At 40.5% G+C, this 13,616-nt stretch overlaps 1 protein-coding gene across 2 annotated transcripts in view; it reads right to left on the bottom strand.

Moving 5' to 3' along the window:
* The window catches only part of NHSL1 (NHS like 1), a 157,507-nt gene that overhangs the window by 123,135 nt on the left and 20,756 nt on the right, over positions 1-13,616 (bottom strand). The gene's annotated exons all lie outside the window — the stretch shown is intronic.

Below are 13,616 nucleotides of genomic sequence, written 5' to 3' on the forward strand. Positions count from 1 at the left end.
AAAGGATATAGTTGTCCTATAGTGTAGTATTCTGTACAGTTTAAAGGGGCACTCTGTCGAGAGAAAAAAATTGCAAGTCAACTGGTGTTAGAAAGTTATATAGATTTGTAATTCACTTCTATTAAAAAGCTGCTGTATGCCCTGCAGGAAGTGGTATATTCTTTCTAATCTGACACACTGCTCTCTGCTGCTACGTCTGTCCGTGTCAGGAACTGTCCAGAGCAGGAGAGGGTTTTCTTTGGGGATTTGCTATTGCTCGTAACAGTTGCTGACATGGACAGAGGTGGCAGCAGAGAGCACTGTGTCAGACTGGAAAGAATACACTACTTCCTGCAGGACATTCAGCAGCTGCTAAGTACTGGAAGACTGGAGATTTTTTTAATGAAAGTTAAAAACAAATCTGACTTTTTGACAACAGCTGATTTGAAAGAAATATTTTTTCACCTGAGTTCCCCTTAGAATTCTAATAATTGCACCTTTACTTTTAATTTAATCCTGGGAATATCTGCATGGAGTATGTGTATTCTCCCTGTGCTTGTGTGTGCTTGCTCTTTAGTGTGCTCCCAAACTTCCAACGCTCACTGATAACCGGCTTCCCATGGACTCGGCCTTGGATGGCTCGTCTGTAACTTTTTTTCCCACCTACATGTCATCTATAATACTGATGTTTTCTCATGTGGCAGAGTAGTATTTGGACTCCATCAGACACTAAGGCCTGGGCTCTATTACACACAGATATATCTGACAGATCATTGAAGCCAATGCCAGGAACAAACTATAAACAGAGGAAAGATCATATGAATGTATTGTCTACAGTCTCATACCAATAACTGATACTTATGCATTGCCAAATATTAGACAACCAGTAGACATACAAGCAGTAGAGATGAGTGCGACTGGAACATGTCCTAGGGAGTCCTGGTGGATACAGCCATATACGTGCAGACGTTGTGTGTACCTCCCATGTATAGTGTTTCCCATTTGTCTGTATTTTTCTTGGAGAAATAGATGATATCAGTACATGGCTGCTGTCCTCCACAACCTTCCGGTTAACTGCCCCATCCATTGTTTGTTCTTCCTGTTGGAGATAACTGTCCGAAAAGACCTCATACTTCAAGATGAAGCTTGAATTTCTTTCATGCGCTATTTTCAATTGTTTCTTTCTATTGTTTCTAAAGTGACTATACAGGGTGGGTTTACCGATCATGACTATATTTGCAGACTTAAAAAACTGTAATACCTTACAGTCCTTTTGATTATCAGCTAAGCTGGCTGACTATTGGTCTGTGTTCACACGTTCAGTTTTTTAAAGTGACACTTCCCCCCCCTTTTTGCATTATGACATCTCTACACAGGTGTAATGGGTAAATTTAGCAGTTTTCATACCTTATTTTATATCATACGTCAGGATGCTTGTTCCAGTAAAAAAAATGATATTTTATCATCTGCAGGTTGTGCTATCTGGGTGGGGCTTCATGCGCATAGCGGCACTTAACTTCGTCCACAACGCCACGGCCGATGCCATTGCCGCAAAGGCCCTGCCCTCTCAGGGCCCATTGGTATGGGCCGACCTAGAGGGGTTGGGGCCTAGACCTTTAGACTGGCCTGTTCCAATAGCCAATGGAACAAGCATTATGACGTATGATATAAAATAAGGTATGAAAACTGCTAAATGTACCCATAACACCTGTGTAGATAAGCTATAATGAAAAAAGGGGGGTGACAGTGTCACTTTAAATGTTTTTCTTTCAAATCAATTGGTGTCAGAAAGTTATAAAGATTTGTAATTTACTTCTATTTAAAAATGTCAGTACTTATCAGCTGCTGTATGTACTGCAGGAAGTGTTGTATTCTTTCCAGTCTGACACAGTGATCTTTGCTGCCACCTCTGTCCATCTCAGGAACTGTCCAGAGAAGTAGTAAATCCCCATAGAAAACCACTCCTGCTCTGGACAGTTCCTGACATGGACAGAGGTGGCAGCAGAGAGCACTGTGTCAGACTGGAAAGAATACACCAATTCCTGCAGGACATACAGCAACTGATAGGTACAGGAAAACTGGAGATTTTTAAATAGAAGTAAATTGCAAATCTATACAAATTTGTATTTAAAGTGACTCTGTACCCACAATCTGTCCCCCCACCCCAAACCACTTGTACCTTCGGATAGCTGCTTTTAATCCAAGATCTCTCCTGGGGTCCGTTCGGCAGGTGATGCAGTTATTGTCCTAAAAAACTACTTTTAAACTTGCAGCCCCGTGCCCAACGGCCGGAGCTTAGAGTATCTGTGCCCTAACTTTGCACCACCCCTCCGTCTCTCCTCCCCACCCTCTTTATCATTAGGAATGCCACTGGAACATTTTCTCCTGTCTGAACATTGCACAGGTGCCTTAACGATCCAGCCCATGCTCAGTATTCACACAGCTGATGAATAGGAGACAATCTGCCTGGAGCATTCCTAATGATGAGGAGGGTGGGGAGAAGGGACAGAGAGGTCGTGCCAGCCTAATGCATACACAATCTAGGCCACGGCCGTTGGGCACGGGGCTGCCAGTTTTAAAGTTGTTTTTTAGGACAATAACTGCATCACCTGCCGAACGGACCCCAGGACAGATCTTTAATTAAAAGCAGCTATCTGAAGGTACGAGTAGTTTGGGGGGTTCAGATTGTGGGTACAGAGTCGCTTTAAAAGGTTAAGTCCAGGCTCTGATTTCTTTTTCAAAAGAGTTGGGAAGCAAATGGCTGAACATAACAACATGCACCTACCTCCCATTGCAATGTAAAAACCTGAATGTTTGAACACACCCTAAAAGGCACGCCAATCAGCTAAAGAACTAATTGGATTAATTTGTTGCTTACCTGCAGCACACTTCTCTGTGTATATGATAAAAGTGAACGTCCACACGGACGATCCAGTCATTGATGTACAGGCTGTTTACTTCAAATGATTGACCTGTCTAAAGGGTCTTTAGAACAACCATTGATCAGCTTGTATATAGTATATAGTAAATACAGTGGTGCCTTGGATTACGAACATAATTCGTTCCGGGACTGTGCTTGTAATCCAAATCCACTCTTAAACCAAAGCAAATTTTCCCATAAGAAATTATAGAAATGCAGACAATTGGTTCCACACTCCAAAAATAATTATTTATTATTTTGAATAACATGTAAAACAAATGAAACCAACATTCAGAAACAGCAGAATATGTGATATTATAAGTTACTGTACAGTAATGGAGAGGATGGGCGGACAGAGACTGCAGGGGGCATGAAGGAATGAGCAGGGCAGATGTGGGCACATACATGCATCACTCTCTGTCCGGGGAGAGAGGGGTTACAGCTATGAAGAGATTACCTCCACAGTCCTGTCCCCTGATGTAAGCCCTAGCCTGAAGTGGATCTGCTATGATTTGGAAGGTGAGGGAGACTTCCTGGGTCAGAGTACAGTGCTGTAGACCACGCTATGCAGACCATGCCCCTCCTCCACTCACGCTCCCACCCAGCACAGGGAGCTCTTAAACCAAATCAATGCTCTTAAACCAAGTTACAATTTTGAAAAACTGTGAGCTCTTAAACCAAAATGCTCTTAAACCAAGTTACTCTTAAACCAAGGTACCACTGTACTTCTAATTGTTATGACATCATATAACCTTGTATTTTTCCATCAGCCAACCTGATAACTACTCTCTGACTCATTCCAACTAACACAAAGTTATGAACATATATGGTCAAAAATTGACATATCTGTTCTCTTAAAAAAATGACGTCCTCCAAAATCGAGAGTACAGGCAATAATATTTACATTAGTTATTCGGCCAAATATTTCATCAACATATGCAAATGTGTAAACATGTATTTTTAAGGTAACTGCAACGATTTGTTGAAACCTGTTCTCTGATGACTGCCTAGGGGGTAGGTGTGAATTCAGACTGTTCCCTTCAAATAAGCTATAATTAAATTGCTCTGACTTAAATAGATCCAGCTGTGCACTACAAAACCCTAATGCCATATTTACTTCACCGCACTCCTTCACTTTGAAAATAAATGATTCTGATGCTCCATGAAATTACTCTATGGGCCTGCTAGTCATAAGGGAAAAGCAGCAGAGAAGTTTCACTTTTAAGCCTAAGGCCACTCACACATTGGTCCAGATTTACTATGCAGAAAGCCAACTCTTTTTCCTTCCTAAACAGAAAGACAACTCTTTTTTCCTCTTTTTAGCACGTTCCTTTTTGGTGCATCCACTTTTAACTTAGCTGACCAGTTTTTAGTAATGAGGTTGGTGGAGGCTGGTGTAAAATGGGCCAAAAAAGCGCAAAAAGGTGCACAAAATGACACATGAAAAACTAACGTGTAGAGATTTTAAAAACCTAATAATGTTAGTTATATGGGCTATTATAAATAGTATTTAAACAAAGACATTCTAAGAAACCCATAGGGATCTTTAATGGGGAACCCTAGAAAAAAAATCACATCAACTGGTTTAAGAAAGTTATACAATTTCTAATTTACTTCTATTTAAAAATATCTCCAGTTTTTCAGTACTTATCAGCTGTTGCATGTCCTGCAGGAAGTGGTGTATTCTTTCTAGTCTGACACAGTGCTTTCTGCTGCCACCTCTGTTTATGTCAGGAACTGTCCAGAGAAGTAGCAAGTCCCCACAGAAAACCTCTCCTGCTCTGGAGAGTTCCTGACATGGACAGAGGTGGCAGCAGAGAGTACTGTGTAAGACTGGAAAGAATACACCACTTCCTGCAGGACATACATCAGCTGATAAGTACTGGAAGACTGGAGATTTTTAAATTGATGTAATTTACAAATCTATATAACTTTCTTGCAAACAAGAGCATGCACAGTCCGGCTGCTTTCCATTTGGACTGGATACTCTTTTGCCAGGCCCTCTGAACCATAGGAACATAGGATTTCCTCATTGTTTGATTTAAATATGTAATAATGATGAACATATTCTTAGAAACTGAACAAAAGAAAGTTGGTTTTGCACAATTCAATGCAAAAGTCAGCTATAAAAACAAGCACACACGAAACACGTGCTGACAGTAACACGCTATCTGGGCTTCTGTGTGAGTCTCCTTTGTACGCTTCATTAGCATGACCCGAACGTATCAAGTGACACAAGTACTTGTGACTCTTTGCTGAGAAACTGAATAACCTTCTCACCCCTCAGACATCCCAGACAATTTTCTTCCACATGAAGAGGACGTAATAATGCATTTGTCTCTGGTCGTCACACTCACGGCAGTTATATTAGAATCACAAATAAACATTAATGAGTCAGAAACATTATCCATCCCTGCTGGGGAAGGGGGATTAAATCACCTTTTGGGAGAATAAAAAAGTACAAAAAAATATTATACCCCACCACTGTCCCCCACTGTATACTTACTGACTGATATATTTATTATCTTGTTGACTAGTTGTACTTTCCTTCAAAGTCAATCTGTGCCCTAGGCGACGATGATCAGTCCAGGGGTATACCAAAAAAGAAGAAAGGCAGGGAGAGAGACATTGCAGGCCTAGGGCACAGATAAGCACTGTGTCAGACTGCAAAGAATACACCAATTCCGGCAAGACATACAGCAGCTGATAAGTACTGTTTGACTGGGGATTTTAAATAGAAGTAATTTTCAAATTTATATAACTTACTGACACCAGTTGATGTGAAAGAAAGATTTTTAAAATTCCCCTTTAAGTCTTACCTGGTTTATGCTGTCCACCACCATAACTAAGTTGTTATTATTTGAAACCTGCAAAGGTGGATACATCTAAAAGTTGGCCAATGTTTCCTGCCACATGAGCTGCTGTTTCATGAAAGTAACACATACAATAGATTAGAACCAACAGTTACAGTAAATGTGATTTGGGATGATAATTCCAAAGACAATAATAAATATATTGTAAATATTTATAACATTGAAGTATTCTGTGGTCTATAGCAGAGGTGGCTCACTATGGATCTACAGCTGTTCAACAGGTTTCAAACCTCTAGTCACAAAATCTTCATGTAAGAAACCAGAGACTTGTCACGCTACACCTGCTGCCTCTCACAGCTACCAGGAGAAGAGAAACATCTTGGCTTTATGAAAGTGAGTGAATGGCTTCTCTGTGTCAGTCGGTTCAGGCAGGAAGCAGCCACACGCTGGACCTTAAAACAAGCGACATTGTTCTCCGTTGTTTTGATGTGAATGACATCTAAATACTTCCAGCTTAGAGGCTCTGTATAGTCTATAGTTATTGCTACACACGGCTCATGTCATAACATTGTCTAGTTCAAGAGATGAATCCATAAATTCATGAAGGTTTCCTCAAAGCAACCGTATAATGACATTCTCCTGATAATACAACCACTTGTTGGTTACATGGCCAAGAAAGCATGCTAGACATATATAACAGCTGGACATATATAACATGTGGCTACACTGCACTACCAGGTATAGCTGCGTGAATGAGAGGGGCGCTATAGCAGTACTTCAGTGCTGCAGCACTCCCTGGCCACAGGTTAGCTGAACTGCATCAATAACACATTGAGGGTTTCTACTAATCGTAAGTCATTGATATTAGGTTCTAGAGAACCCCATTAAAATACAGAGCCTTTCTTAAAGGGTTCCCTGGAAAAAAAAATATTTTAAATTAACTGCTGTTAATTTTTAGTTATATAGATTTTTTATTTACTTTTATTTAAGAATCTCCAGTCTTCCAGTGCTTATCAGCTGTTGTATGTCCTGCAGGAAGTGGTGTATCCTTTCCTCTTTGACACAGAGCTCTCTGCTGCATTCTAATCATTCCTTAGTACATATGGAAAATGTCTTGCCTCTAGGAAATTTCCTTTTTCCAGAGAAAAGATGCCAATCTCTCTAAAACAAAAGACTCTGATTATCCACTCAACGCTAAACAAAAGCTAAATCTCAAAGGGGTCAATTTACAAATGGGCATGATGCCCAAATTGGCATGAGCACGGGCAATCTGCCCATTAGTTTAAGTATAGCTCTTAATCTGTACATGAAAGCAAAGTAAACTCCATTGGATTGCACTGGAAAAAGTCATCTGTTTCTGTTAGGAAAACTATGAAAACTCCCCATACCTAGTTGGTTCCTGTATTTATTGCATTTTCTTACTATAAAAATATATTCATAGACTTTTAAAGAATATTTTTAAGATGACATTTAAGAGGTATTCTGGCCTAGTGTAAAAGTAATATGCCTCTGGGGTTGAGAAAGGAAAAGAAAAATACTCACCTAGCCCCACTCCTGTTCACCTCCATCTAATCCCCTAATCTTTTCTTTTCTTCCTGCTTTTGAGGCAAATGCTCAGAAGCAGAACTTGCCGGCTCAGCCAATCACTGGCCAAGACGAGATACTGCTGCAGCTGGTGATTGGCAGAGGCTGAAGGTTCTGCTTCTGAGCACTCATCAGGAGGATCAGGAGCATCGGAGGACCAAGGCTAAGTAAGTACATTTGTTTTTCTACTGTTTATAGTGATATTTCATGGTAATTGTATAACAGTGTAAACTCTGTAATGACAGGATGCTGCTACTTTTTTTTGAATAATGACAGCCACATCCCCTGTTTAACAAAGCTTTGTTGTCCTAGTTTTGGGAGACAACACTTGCTGAATACTTTGACCAGGGAGCTATACAGCCAAATTGGAAGGAACGCTCACACTGGCCATTACTTACCATACTGCTTCATAACTTGTCTCAACTTGAACTTGAACCACAAGCAGTTTTGCAATACACTTGCTATATTTTTTTTAACGTTTTGTATGTTTAAATCAACATTATAAATATGGCCTTACTAGGGGCTTGACTATCACTTGACCACTGATAAATTACACTGCGGTGTATTATGCCTATTATGTGTAAAACTGGCAAGTTCCGAAGGGAGTATAAAGATGATGGGGGGGGGGGGCATTAAAGGGTGCCGTTGGCTAGGCCTTTTACGGCAGTGCTGCCAGTACTGCCCTGATGGTGACCCTGAATTTGACTAGCACTGCAGTTAACTAGCTGACAACACAGAACAGCATCATTTGCGGAGCTTTGGATGTGGGTGAGGGAAGAAATGTCCCAAATGCCCTCACTAGGAACCTTTCTCCCCGATAACACTCACCCACATTCTCTGCTCAGCCAGCTACAGTTATTTAAAAAGGCATCACATGCAATATACACTATTCTCGCCAAAGCTTCAGAATGACATTTTTTTAACCACCCTTTGAGAAAATCCTGCATATACCCTTAGACCTAGCATGATCTTCATACATTCCAGTGGGCCTGTCAGGAATGCGCTTACTAGCCCTGGGCAGATGGAAGATGATGTCAGTAAAAGAAGGTCAGGTGAAAACAAAAATAATCACATACTAACTATTTATTAATATAAATGAGGAGCTGAGTCACTTCTCATTGTCCATTGAAGAATTGTATGTATCTACTTAAAGTAAAGGACACCCTTTAATATAACTATGTAAATTGTATTTAAATCGGTTAAAAAGTCTGCACTTATTACTTCTTTTTTCTTTAATTAGAGTTCCATTAGTTTTTTGAGACTCCAAATTTTTTAGGTAGATAATACCGCACCTGCAGCCTGCATGGTGTTTACATACTAAATACAATAATAAAACAGTATACACTAAGCTCCTAAGCTCCCCCTAGTGGTAGCTTCAGGCAACCAAATGTTATGTCTTCAATGTATGTCTTTGCAAGGAATTTAGATATAGATATACAACCATTAATTAGCACTGCATTTTGGACCTAAAATTTCCATCTGAACTAACAAAGTTATACTTGTAGGGCTTGTCAGGTTAAACATTAAGCAAACTTTCATGTCCACTCTTTCCATCCTATTGTTAAAAGCTTGCTGTCTAAAGGCCCTATTCCACCAAAAGATTTATCTGACAGATTTTTTCTCACTGGTTAGCACTGTAGCCTTGCAGCGCTGGAGTCCTGGGTTCAAATCCCACCAGGGACAACATCTGCAAAGAGTTTGTATGTTGTCTCCGTGTTTGCATGCGTTTCCTCCGGGTACTCCGGTTTCCTCCCAAACCCCTCCCCCCCAAAAAAAAACATACAGATAGGTGAAGCGCTGTGGAATCTGTGTGCGCAAGGCTGAGATTTCTCCTATTTTCAAATCCATTCCTTGCTTTGGCTTAAAAAAATCTGTCAGATAACCTGTTGGTGCAATAGGGCCCTTTTACACCAAAAGATTTATCTGACAGATTTTTGCTACCAAAACCAGGAACAACCCATAAACAGAGAACAGGTCATACAGGGAAGACTGAGATTTATCCTCTTCAAATCCGTTTCTGGCTTTGGCTGCAAAAATCTGTCAGATAATCTTTTAGATATCTATTGGTGTAATAGGGCCCTAAGTCAGACTGATGTATCACCTATATCATCAGACTGTGCCGATACCTGACTAAGGGCCTGCAATGTCACAACCCCAGAACCTAGAAGCGGACACACATTGGGAACAGAGCGGTAAGATATTGGTGGTGATGCTAGACCAAGGGAGGTAAGTGTAGTTTACTATTTTTAATCAGCCCCTTCCTGGGCCATAGTAAAAAAAAAAAAAAGTCCCCTTTCCAAACAACCCCCTTTGATTTAAGTCCTACTGTACAAGGGTACTTACGTTAGTTGAGATGGCATATCCCTAATACTTTATCCTTTCACATAAACCTGTGGAAGTTCCCCTAAAAAGACAGCAAGGAGAATTTCTACATAGGCAATGTACAAAAGGACAATTTTTATAATTCCATTCTATAATACAACTCCTTCTTTCTACTTCCTTCTGAGGTGTGTGTGTGTGTGTGTGTGTGTGTGTGTGGTGTGTGTGTGTGTGTGGGGGGGGGGGTATGGGGGGATCAGAGTCCCCAGCTTCAGGCTGGTTTCTAATGAAAGCGTTCCTGACTGTTTTGCAGGTTTTTAGTATACCCACAAGCTTGTAAAAAGAGTCACAAATGTTCATAAATAGGTAATGCAAACTTTGTGAAGGGATTTTAGGTAATCATTATGGGGGCAAACATTCTTTTGGCCATGGCATTAAAGAATACAACTTTTGCCTATGCCAACATGGCTGATACAACTGATTGTAACAATAGGAGGCAGACTTCTGATTTTACTCTTCAGTATGTTCACATTCTTGAGATGTGCTCCAAATAAAGGGGTTCCAGTGAAAAAAAATATATATTTTCTAATCAACTGGTGCCAGAAAAAAACCTTCCAGTACTTAAAGTGACACTGTCACCCCCTTTGGGCATTCTGACATCTCTACACAGGTGTAAAGGGTAAATTTAGCGGTTTTATTTTATATCATACGTTATGGTGCTTGTTCAAGTAAAAAGTCATCTTTTATCAACTGCAGATTATGTTAAGTGGGCCACTTAGCCCCGCCCACAATGCCACCGTTGGCCCCGCCCCCTCACCAACCATTGGAACAGGCTGGCCTAAAGGTCTAGGCCCCACCCCCCTCTAGGTCGACCCACCAATGGCAGCAAAGGGGGCGGGGCCAATGGTTGCGTTGTGGGCGGGGCTATGTGGCGCTACTGCCGCGAGGCCCGGCCCACTTAACACAATCTGCAGTTCATAAAAGATTACTTTTTACTTAAACAATCACCATGACGTATGATATAAAATAAAGTGTGAAAACTGCTAAATTTACCCATTACCCCTGTGTAGAGATGTCAGAATGCACAAAAGGGGATGACAGTGTCACTTTAAGCTGCTGCATTTCCTGCAGGAAGTGGTGTATTCTTTCCAGTCTGACACAGTGCTCTCTGCTGCCACCTCTGTCCATGTCAGGAACTGTCCAGAGCAGTAGCAAATCCCCACAGAAAACCTCTCCTGCTAAGGCATTAGCTGATTTGAAAAAAATTGTACCCCTTTAAATTGCAATAGTGAAATCCGGCTAGACTGAAACAATATGCAACTGACAAAACAATAGAGACATATATAGAAACATATAAAGTAAGTGTTATCCAGTGTTATCAAGTGTTACTGAGTGACACATTACATAAACCAAATCTATCAGATCATGAGAGACTCCAAAAGTAAACCATGTCTTCTGTAGACAATGTAGTGATTGTACTTGTTTTCTACTTAACCAACAGTCCCTGAAGTAAGCAGAGTATGGGGGCATGGTTCTCCTATACCCAGACTCAAAAAAAAAAATACAGCAAAACATATACGGAGAACTTTGCTTCATGCCCCAGACATAAACTTTTCCTCTTCAGATTTATAAAGTGGGGAATAAGACTATGGGCCCTATTACAAGGGACGGGTAACATGCAAATTATCGTTATATCGTTTGAATTTAAACAATAATCGTTTCATGTAAATGTAGGAAACGATCAAACGACCAACGAGAAATCACTCATTGTTCACTTGGTGCTGACGCCAAAATCATTGTTAATCGTTCAATGTAATTTCACATTTGTTCACTAATCGTTCAGTGTAATTCCACATCGTTCCTTCATTTGCTGGGATCAGATGGAGTTAAGGATCGTAGTAACTATCGTAACTAACAACTATCTTTCTGTATAATATGGTGAATGATTTCAACTTAACGATAAACAATCTAGTTTGCAATTGTTTATCATTAATCGTTAAAAATCGCATTGTCTAATAGGACCCTAACAGAGGTGATGCAATTGTTATCTGCAGACTTTTAGCTACTACTAAGATATAACAGGGACTGTCTAGAGCAGTAGTAGATTCCCAAAAAAACCTCCTGCTCTGGACAGTTCCTGACATGGACAGAGGTGGCAGCAGAGAACACATTCTCAGACTGAAGAGAATACACCACTTTCTGTAGGACATTCAGCAGCTGATAAGTACTGGAAGGCTGGAGTTTTTTTTTTAAATAGAAGTAAAGTACAAATCTATATAACTTTCTGCCACCAGTTGATTTGAAAACTATTTTTTTCGCCGGAGTACCTCCTTTGGATATCTTGAATATCTTTATTATGTCAGAAATGCAACTTTTTAGCTGTTGTTGTACTACAAGCACCATCATGTCTGACATGCTTTTTGGAGCCACAGGTCATTCCAGTTTAAATAAACAGGTAAATGAATATAGACAGACACAATGGTTAGAGCTACACAGACACTAGGGATCCATTTCGACAAGCGTTTGATGTAGTGGTGGGTTTAGTAGTCACGGCCTCATTGCTTGTCTTGGTGACACAAATGTAGAGGGAGTTAATGACATATTGGAGAAATATAAAACTCTTCCTGAGGCTAGGCCAAAAGTTAGCTTTGGTTGACTACACATAGGTTTCAAGAGTCTCAAATTACTATTTAACAAAAGCAAGACCTTGTCAGCACTCTATCCCTGACCCTGAGCACTTCAGCAGCAGACAATCCAACACCACCCTGCCCGAGAAACGGCTTCTGAACGTTCACTGCGATCTGAGTCATCTAGTCATCCAATTTACTATGACCAGAATAACAAGCTAGAAATAATACTACGTGCACTAGGCTTCCTGCTACAGATGCTGTACTGGGGATCCAACGTAGGTAGTGTTCACACGAAGCAGGATTTGCTGCTGTATTTGCCCCCTTTGATCATGAATATCAAGGCTCAAAGTAACAAATTACAATATAATATAATGTTATATGAAATGATCTCGCTATTCAAAATGTGATATCAGTAATATTCAGGTGATAGATGCCGGACCTAGAGTTTTCCTCCTAAGCTCAGTGGCTGAATTATTATCTAATTCATTGGAGTCTGGGGAACCTGAGACACACAGGAGGTATACAGGAAGTATACAGGAGGTATGCCTAGGCTATGTCTCAGGTTCCCCAGACTCCAATGAATTGAATGATGATTCAGCCACTGAGCTTAGGAGGACAATCACTGTGTTTCTCCAAAAATAAGACAGGGTCTTATAATATTTTTTTGTCTGAAAAAAGGATTGGGGCTCATTTGTGAGGTAGGTCTTATTTTCTAAGAAACACAGTATGCACCTACACTGTAGCCCCACTTCACACAATAGTTAGCTGCAATACTGTATGTTTCACTGTTGTCAGGCTCCTAAACTGAAAGTTTCCCTGTAGTTAGGCACCCCATACTGTATACCTCCCTCCCCATCTGTAGTTGTTCCCCCATACTGTATACATCCCCCCTCTACAATAAGGCCCCTCCCCATACTGTATTATCAATAACCACATGGCCATTAGTTTCCATCGTCACACAGCCTCCTGGTATCTTTATTATGGGAATAGAGGGAAGGTAATATTCCAAAAACCCTCACAATCTGCAATACACTAGCCAAGTATCCTAAGTGATTTCACTAAAAAGCCGACATCATCAGTCCGGCACTGAAATACAATACAATCTGCTGGGCTCAGACTGGAGACTGATTTCCCACGTGTTGTTATTGTTGTATGCCACGGGTAGGAAGTGGAAATGGGAAGTGACACATCATCCTGTATATGCTACATTATAGCCATTGTTCTTATGGACACTGTAACTCAAGGCAATCCTTACCAGGTTGAAGCAGGGGAATAACTATGACAAGATTAACATTATCTTGTGATTTACAAAACACTTCCTAAGTTTGAACGGTCTTCCTTTTTACTGTCCGTTCACAGTATGTAATGAAT

The sequence above is a fragment of the Dendropsophus ebraccatus genome, chromosome 6, assembly GCF_027789765.1.
Source record: "Dendropsophus ebraccatus isolate aDenEbr1 chromosome 6, aDenEbr1.pat, whole genome shotgun sequence".
In the NCBI taxonomy this organism is placed as follows: domain Eukaryota; kingdom Metazoa; phylum Chordata; class Amphibia; order Anura; family Hylidae; genus Dendropsophus; species Dendropsophus ebraccatus.